Source organism: Carettochelys insculpta, chromosome 1 (assembly GCF_033958435.1).
Source record: "Carettochelys insculpta isolate YL-2023 chromosome 1, ASM3395843v1, whole genome shotgun sequence".
Taxonomy (NCBI): Eukaryota; Metazoa; Chordata; order Testudines; family Carettochelyidae; genus Carettochelys; species Carettochelys insculpta.
In genome coordinates this window covers 77,850,742-77,860,722 of record NC_134137.1, presented here as the reverse complement: position 1 = coordinate 77,860,722, position 9,981 = coordinate 77,850,742, and positions in this window count along the sequence as shown.

Here is a 9,981-nt window from a genome sequence, read left to right as displayed (position 1 = left end):
ACTTATATCCAGACTTTCATCCACCATAAAGAGATTTTTTCTTATCTAAGTCTACACATCTTTTTTCATATTTTATTATTTTTCATCTAACTTTTTCCTTTAGCAAGAGATCTGGCTACAGAAGGGGTGTGCAAATATCAGGCTGTAGACAGGTCCAGTCCACCAGAGCCAGTCCCCAGTGCCCCACCCCCTCTATATTTACATGTGAATTCAGGTGTAATGGGTGACTGCAAATCTTATTGGCGGCAGATCTCTTTTTGCAACCAGTGGAAGTGGTGGCAAGTGACGTTCCAGTCTGTGAATGGGGACCTGTGGCCAACGAGAGCTGTTATCTCTTGATACCTGTGAAGGCACAAGTAAATGCAGCAGCAGCAGAAGCATGCTTTCAGGGACTAACCCTCATGGGCCACTGTTTTTTTATTGCTCACCCTTGGGCTACAGAATAAAGATTACACTTATCATTTGTGTGTTATGACTTTAGCTGTTAATAGACAGTCATCAGGTGTCCAAAGTGATGTTGCTTTATCTATCAGCTGATTTCTAAGTGAGGAAAGTTGAGGTTTTGTTGAAGCAACCATACTACTTGGCTGAGTAGATGGAACATTTTGATAAATGCAAGTAATTGAGATAAGATGAAATGAAGTTTTGATGATAAATAGATTAATTTTAAAAAAACTCTTTTTTTCTTTTCTATTTTCTGATCACCTGTAATATGTTTTTTTTCACATTTATCACCTAGATTTCATTATTGCAGTGTGTCCTACATGGGGCTACACAGAAAATCTATTTGGAAGCTGAAGCTCTGGCTTTCTTGTTCAATAGTTGGTGTCAACTTGAGAAAATATCAACATACCATCAACGATCAAGGTTAGTTACAAGATCAAAGGCACATTCTTGTGCACTTCCAGCAACATTATATATGCCATTATGCGCCAACAATGCCTCGACACTGTGTATATTGGACAGAGTGGGTAAACCTTCACCAAATAATAAGTGCACACAGACCAGATATCAAGAAACTCCATATACATAAGCCAGCCAGTAAACACCATTCTGTTAAAAACTGAGAATTTGTGTCCTAGAGTATAAAAATTTAAAAGTAGATTAGAGCAATAAATTTGTGAATTGGAGTTCATATTCAAATTCAACATGTTAACACGTGGTATGAACAAAGACATAAATTACCTCACACATTACAAAGACTGCTTCCCTTCCTTTGATGCTCGTAATTATCTCAAATAGGACAATTAACATCCCCCCACCCCTCTCCTTCAATCCTATTTAGTTTGTCGGGTTTTGTTGCAATTTCTGGGGGGTCCTTTGTACTTATAAATGTCAGTCTGTATTGGAAATGAGATTCATCTGATGAAGTGCGTCTGTCCCGCAAAAGCTCATCACCGAATAAATTGTGTTGTTAGTCTTTAAAGTAATGCATATCTGCTGCTTTGTTTTGCTGAAGAATTGGTATTTACCCACCAAAGCTCATGACCTAATATATATATTTTAATCTCCAAGTTTCTCCAGGACTGCTTGTTATTTTCAAAGTTAGCTGATTGATTTAAATATATGACGCTTAACAACTCTGCCAGCCTGAATTTTTGATTCAGCGTGGATATTTTTTCCTTATAATGACCATATTTTAATGATCATGAAACTTGTAGATTACATTTTATTGCAAATCAACTGACACATGATTTAGGAAGATTGAGGTTAATTGGTGAAAAATGTATCTGCTCATAGCAAGACAATGTTTTACCTTTCATACATATCACATAGTAGCCGTGTCTACAAGTGCACGCTACTTCGAAGTAGCGGCACTAACTTTGAAATAGCGCCCGTCACGGCTACACGTGTTGGGCGCTATTTCGATGTTAACATCGACGTTAGGCGGCGAGATGTCGAAGCCGCTAACCCCATGAGGGGATGGGAATAGCGCCCTACTTCGACATTCAACGTCGAAGTAGGGACCGTGTAGTCGTTGCACGTCCCGCAACTTCGAAATAGCGGGGTCCACCATGGCAGCCATCAGCTGAAGGGTTGAGAGACGCTCTGTCTCCAGCCCCTGCGGGGCTCTATGGTCACCATGGGCAGCAGCCCTTAGCCCAGGGCTTTTGGCTGCTGCTGCGGCAGCTGGGGATCCATGCTGCATGCACAGGGTCTGCAACCAGTTGTCGGCTCTGTGGATCTTGTGTCGTTTAGTGCAACTGTGTCTGGGAGGGGTCCTTTAAGGGAGCGGCTTGCTGTTTAGTCCGCCTTGTGACCCTGTCTGCAGCTGTGCCTGGCACCCTTATTTCGATGTGTGCTACTTTGGCGTGTAGCCGTTCCCTCGCAGCACCTATTTCGATGTGGTGCTGCGCAACATCGATGTTGAACATTGATGTTGCCAGCCCTGGAGGACGTGTAGAAATAAGCTACTTCGATGTAGGCTTCACATGTAGACGTAGCCAGTCTGATGTAGTGCTGAATTACATATCTTAAGGAACCATTCTGACTCAGGAGGGAAATCTGAGGAGGGAGTGCACACGTTTCTGCATCCTTTTCATAGAGAGTAAATAATTCTTCTATGTGTACTGTCTTCATTGTGGTTCTTCTCTGCTCCCTCCTTGTGTTTAAAGGCACCATGCACCCTTTGGGAGCAAAGAAGAAGCAGTAGAGGATTTCAGACAGCAAATTTCTGACTAATTATTACTCCTTGTGCAAAACACTAGGGGGTAAGCAACATCCCCCTTCCATTCCACTCTTTGCTAAACAACCACATACAAGCAAGCTACAATCTTGACCTAAGCAAGGAGGGAAGGAAGAGACTGAGGATGAAGAATGGCATGGAAGTGTAAGAAGGGGAAAACTCATAGTTCATACTGCAAAACAGAGACCTGGTAAGATCCCTATCTTCTGGTGATAGTGCAGGAGGGACAGTACATCAAGGCTGCGTCTCCACGTGCACGCTACTTCGAAGTAGCGGCACCAACTTCGAAATAGCGCCCGTTGCGTCTACACGCGTCGGGCGCTATTTCGAAGTTAACTTCGACGTTAGGCGGCGAGACATCGAAGTCGCTAACCTCATGAGGAGATAGGAATAGCGCCCTACTTCGACGTTCAACGTCGAAGTAGGGACCGTGTAGATGATCCGCGTCCCGCAACTTCGAAATTGCTGGGTCCTCCATGGTGGCCATCAGCTGGGGGGTTGAGAGATGCTCTCTCTCCAGCCCCTGCGGGGCTCTATGGTCACCGTGGGCAGCAGCCCTTAGCCCAGGGCTTCTGGCTGCTTCTGCGGCAGCTGGGGATCTATGCTGCAGGCACAGGGTCTGCAACCAGTTGTCAGCTCTGTGGATCTTGTGTTGTTTAGTGCAACTGTGTCTGGGAGGGGCCCTTTAAGGGAGCGGCTTGCTGTTGAGTCCGCCCTGTGACCCTGTCTGCAGCTGTGCCTGGCATCCCTATTTCAATGTGTGCTACTTTGACGTGTAGACGTTCCCTCGCTGCGCCTATTTCGATGTTGGGCTGAGCAACGTCGAAGTTGAACATCGACGTTGCCGGCCCTGGAGGACGTGTAGACGTTATTCATCGAAATAGACTATTTCGATGTTGGCTGCACGTGTAGACGTAGCCCAATAGTGCCGCAAAACAACATACTGGTAAAGGTAGCTGGGTATTGTAGGAGTGTATCCTTCAGATAAAATATATAAATATAGATTAGCATCCCATATTTTGGATCTCAAACATCAGAACAGATCAAGATTCTTTAGTTTTGCATTTATAACATTGTTTCATGCCTTACTTATTAATTTCAAAGTTTATTTCTATCATGAGGTTTTTAGAGTACTGCAGTGTTGCGATGAAATATCATTATGTGCTGATGCAACATAAAAATACAACATGAAGTAGATCACAGGGGATTAATAGGTTTTTTGCTATGGTGTGGAAGGAGCTATTTAAGAACAGCTGGAAAGCTGTATCCAGTTGGAGGCAACAGTAATTAAGATAATATGTTCAAAAATTCCTACATTCAAAAGAATAGGTGTTCAACCCTTTGATTCTTTGGAAACATTATCCCTTTGACAAACATCAAAAATATCATCATCTACTTATGACGCAAACAACTGTTACTCAGAATGTCACCAGTTCTTTTTGCTTTAAGGAGGGAAACTTCCCTTGGCTCTTAGGGTATGCCTATACTACACCGGGGATTAACATTGCAATGATTAATTCAATGGCAATTGATTTATCATGTCTGCTTAGATGAAAAAAGTCAATCTGCAAGCAATCTTGTGTTGACACTAGTAGTCCATCAAAATGAGAAAAATAGTTGATATCTATGAGAAAGCAGCCACACCCCTGACAACTTTACTTCATGCAAAACACCACAGTGAGCATGTCATCTTCAGCTTTGTTATCTGAGTAGCTGAAATAGATTGATGATGCGGGTAAGTGTAGGCAAGGCCTGAGAGATATTTATATCCTTTGGGCTGTGCCTACACTATCCCAAAACTACCAAATGGACATGCAAATGGCCATTTCAAAGTTTACTAATGAAGTGCTGAAATACATATGCAGTGCCTCTTTAGAATGCTGGCGGCTGTGGCACTTTGAAATTGCCATGGCTCACCGCCACGTAGCTCATCCAGACAGGCGTCCATTTTGAAAGGACCCCATCAATTTTGAAATCCCCTTATTCCTATCAGCAGATAGGAATAGGGGGATTTTGAAGTTGGTGGGGTCCTTTCAAAAGGACCACAGTCTGGATGAGCTGTGTGGTGGCTAGCTGTGGCAATTTCGAAGTGCTGCAGACGCTGGCATTCTAATGAGGCGCTGAATATGTATTTCAGCACTTCATTAGTAAACTTCAAAATGGCCATTTGCATGTCCATTTTGAAGTTTTGGGATAGTGTAGACGTAGCCTTAGTGATAATAAAGGTGGATAGCAGGCCAATACTCCTGCATAACAGCACATTTGTAAAGCCATCTGGACATTGTAGAAGAGGGAGTTGCAGATCCTTGAGATAAATCTATAAATATCTATTACCATCCTATATTTTGGGTCTCAAAATCAGAATAGTTCAAAATTCTTGTATTGTTATTGTTATTTTAGTTTGCAAGTTTATTTCTATACTTCTTTCTTCCTTTCAATATTCCCTAGCCTGCAGCAGGAGAAATCAGATTTGTCTTGGGTCTGTACTTGCTTTTTTCTTGAACTCCAAACTTTATTATTTTTTTTCTGACAATTTTGTTCTTAAGTCAAGGGTAGCTTCCCATACACAGAAAGTTGCAGAGAAAAAAAAAAAACAACTACAGAATACTGAGACTGATCACTCATAAAAGAGAATGTCTATCTGGTTTACTGTCATGAATACACAAAAGTAGTGGCCATTTACATGAGAAAATCTGGTTATAAGTGATTTTACCATGTCTGCACTGGCAAGTTCTTTCAGAAAGGCAGGCCTTTTTTCCAAAAGAACGTGCAGAATAACCACACATGAAATGCACTCTTTTGATCCAGGATTGAAAGAACATGGCTACTCTTTCAGAAGCTGTCTTTTGCTTCCAGATCAGGAAGAGCACCTTTTTTTTGAAAGACTCTTTTGAAAGAAAGCGTGTGTAGATGCTCTGCAGGTTTCTGTTTCAAAAGAGGGGTCCTCCATGGTGCCTGCCAGCTGGGTCGTGGAGATGATTTTGCCAGAACTCCCAGAGCTCTATGCTCCTTGCTTCCAGCTGCCATTAAAACTTCAGGGACACAGAAACCTCATGGCAGGAGGCTGAGAGTGTGCTAGCAGTGAAGGTACGAGCCCAGCAAGAGCACACCCTCACAGCCACCCCCCAAAGCCAGACTCTTGCAATGGCCACACTCCAGCCCCCACGCGACTCCCAGGGCCCCTCCACAGAGCCCACAGAGGGGTTCCAGAAGTCTGTCCCAGCAGCCAAGCAGAGGACACCTTCCTGGAAAGAGCCAGAGATCGATGACTTCCTAGGGCTCTGGCAGGAGGAGACATCCTCTACACAACCATAGGCAAAAGGAAGAATGCCCCTGCTTATGGCCAGCTGGCCACTGGCCTTGCCACCTGAGGCCACCCTGCATGCACCTTGGAGAAAGTTTGCTCCAAAGTAAAAGAGCTCAGGCAGGGATACATGAGGACCCAGGGCACTGCCAGGCACTCTGGGGTGTGCCACATGCCCTTTTTACAGGGAGCTCCATGGGCTTCTTGTGGGCATGGACAGCTCCCTGCCACCCACCCTCCTCCACACAGTGGCCAAGGAGCCCCCAGCAGCTGTATCTGAGAAAGACCCAGAGCCACACAAACCCTCCCCAGATGCTAGGCAGCTGGGGCTGGAGACTGAGGGCTTCTCGCATTATGGCAAGTCATCCAACAGGATCCTCATCACTGCAATCCTATCAGGCTTGTCCAGCCAGGTGATCTCCAGCTGGGCATCCCTGGACATACCCCTGGAACTCTCAGATAAGTCTCTTGCACCTTGCACCACCCGGGGTGGGGGTGGGGAGACATGACAGCCTGAACCTAAATGGCCTGGTGAGGAGTGAACCCCTGGCATGCAGGCATGCCCCCATGCATAGCACCGTGGACCACTCATGTGTGGTGGGGGGCAGGAAAGTGTCTTTCTCACTTGTGACCCTGACGGGCCCCTCTGTGGCCACATACCCCCATTGCCTTCTAGCCTGTTCCCTCATCCCCAAGTCACAGTGGGGGCTATGTGAAGCGGGGCATGCCATGCAGAGCACACAAGCCACTGCATCTGGGACATCCCTGTCCTTTGGCCCAGTGGTGGGGGCACCTGTTAATGGTGGGTGGGGGGCACAGCATGCAGGGCTTGGCTGCAGGACTGACATGCTGCCTCTCTCTCCCCTTCCATCCTTACAGCTGCACTGTCTGAGGGCTGGGAGAGCCCCATCCACCCTCAGAGCCAGAGGATCTACCCTCAGAAGCCGAGTATGCCAGGTCACCCTAATACCATAATTCAGGCATTCCTATACCCAGAGGGACCATCGCAGTTGCTCAGATGATGAGGCTGCTGCCTACATGGATGCCCTCTGGAAGCAAAACCAGCTGCTCCAAGAGCAGCTGAAGATGTACTGTGCCAACCTGGTCTGGTGGCAGAAGGCCTAGGGCAACATCACTGACATCCTCAGGGGGCAATATGTAGGCTCCTTGCCAATTTGCTGGCCCTGCCACCTGCCCCTGCTGCTGTCTCCTACTGCGTCCACAGCCTTCACTGCTCTGCTCCTGCCCGATCTCTCCTGTTGCTATATGGGGCCTCGTGGACTGGCTCATGGACAGATTGGAGCCCAGTGTGGCATCCCCTATCCCTCCTTCCCCCTCCACCCTCCTTGCTGAGCCTGAGGCCTCTGCTCCCCCTGATGCACCTACTTCCCCGTGATCATAGCCCCATCCCAGACCTGACAAGGACCCCACACCCAGGGCAGGAGGGGCTCCTGTGGCTGCTGGGTCTCATGGTTCTGCACTCCCTCCAAGGACTGAGCCCCCTCACTCCCTTTTCCTGGCCCCCTCCCATTTCATCTGCCCCCATCCCCTGTCCTTGCCCCCCCTTCAAGTTCAGATGCCCCACTCTCATCCTTGTATACAGGTCCCCTCTATACATGGCTCTTATATCCTTCACCCAAATCTTATGGTTTATTTCCCAACATAGTTTGATTCCTCAGCACCCCCATGTTCCTTGTTATTGGGGGGAGACAGGGTGAAGGGTGGCTGGGTGGGAGGAGAAATGGGGGATGGGGTGGGGTTATGGGTTAGAGGGGCCTGCACAGGGTGCTTGGGGAGGCATCACTGGGGCTCATATACAAAAACATCCCATCAGGCCTGACAGATGCACAAGTGGACCAGATGGTCAGGGGGTGTGGTGGGCTGCTTGTACCCCAGTCCAGCTTTCACCACTTACCCCGCAGAGAGGGTGCCCTTCTTTACCTCCATGAGGTCGTCGGTGGGGCAGCATACTCACACAACCTTGGGAATATTCTGCACCCTGACATTGAGGTGAGTGAGGAAGAACCTGAACCTTGCCTTTAGGAAGGACAGACAGGGGAGAAAAGAAGGAGGAGTTACGCTCTATGTGAGGGAGCAGTATGATTGCTCAGAGCTCCAGTATGAGGAAGGAGAAAACCCAGTGTCTTTGGGTTGAGCTTAGAGGCAGAAGTAACAGAGGTGATGTTGTAGTTGGTGTCTCCTATAAACCACCAGATCAGGGAGATGAGATAGAGGAGGCTTTCATCAGGCAGCTAAATTAAGCTTCCAAATCACAGCCCCTGGTTCTCATGGGAGACTTTAATCATCCAGAGGTTTGTTGAGAGAACAATACATCAGCACACAGACAAGCCAGGAAGTTTTTGGAGAATGTTGAGAATAACCACGTGATGGTCCTAGACTATGCAGTATGGGAAGTTGGAGGGCAGCCATCTGGTGGGAAGGAACAAGTTCTGAGCTATCTAGAAAAACTAGATGTACACAAAGCCATGGGTCTGGATTTAATGCACCCGAGGGCACTGAGGGAATTGGCAGAGGTCATTGCTGAACCTTCGGCCATTAGCTTTGAAGACTCTTGGGCTGTTTCTACACAGACCACTTCGTTTGGAAGTGGCATGCTAATACATGGAGCAAAAGATGCTAATGAGGCGCAGATGAAAATTTCCTGTGCCTCATTAGCATAACATCAAGTGATTTGTAGTCTGGAAGACTGTTCTTCCGGACTCCAAAAAGCCATGTAGAAGTGCAGTGCCAGGGGGAGCTTCTGGAAGGAAGTCCTTCTTGTGGAGGCCCCTTCTTCCTGAAAATTTTTAGGAAGAAGGGGCCTCAGGAAAGAGGACTTCCTTCCAGAAGCTCCCCCCAGAGCCATGCTCCTACATGGCTTTTTGGAGTCCAGAAGAACAGTCTTTCGGACTCCAGATCACTTGATGTTATGCTAATGACGCGTGGGGAATTTGCATCCATGCCTCATTAGCATCTTTCTCTCCGTATATTAGCATGCCCTGTGTAGAAATGGCCTTGGAGATTGGGGTATATACCAGATGTCTGGAAAAAGGCAAAAATCGTGCCCACCTTTAAAAAAAAGTGTAGTACCCAGCAGTACTGACACCTTATCTGGGGTGAGTGAAGTCTCTGCTCTGCAGCCTTGCTGAGAGCCAGCTGATTTTTAGCTCACATGTTAGAGTGCAGGGCTTCAGACCCTATGCTTGCAGGTTCTATCCATGGTGCCAGCAACCCGGGTCTATTGGCATTGCAAAAGGAAAGAAGGACAATCCAGGGAACTATAGACCAGCCAGCCTTACCTCAATCTCTGTGAAAATAATGGAGGAAATCCTCAAGGAATTCATTTTGGAGCTCTTGGAAGAGGGGAAAGTGATCAAAAGTAGCCAACATGGATTCACCAGGGGCAAGTCCTGCCTCAACAATCTGATTAGCTTCTATGACGAGGTAACAAGCTCTGTGGACATGGGGTAGTCAGTGGATGTGATATCCCTTGACTTCAGCTAAGCTTTTGATACAGTCTCCCACAACATTCTTCTCCATAAGGTAAGGAACTGTGGATTGGATCCCTGGACTATAAGATGGATAGAAAGCTGGCTTGACGGTCGGGCCCAATGGGTAGTGCTCAATGGCTCAATATCTGGATGGCAGTTGGTTTCAAGAGGAGTGCTGCAAGGCTCGGTTCTGGGGCCGGTGTTATTCAACATCTTTATTAGTGACCTGGATGAGGAACTGGATTTCACCCTCAGCAACTTTGTGGATGCCACAAAACTAGGGGGAGAGGTAGATACGTTGGATGGTAGAGAGAGAATCCAGAGTGACCTGGATAAATTGGAGGACTGGGTCAAAAGAAATCTGATGTGGTTCAACAAGGAAAAATGTACAGCCCTGCACCTGGGGCAGAAGAATCCCAAACGTAGTTATAGGCTGGGGACCGACTGGCTCATCAGAATTACAATGGAAAGGGACCTAGGGGTTATGGTGAATTAAAGGC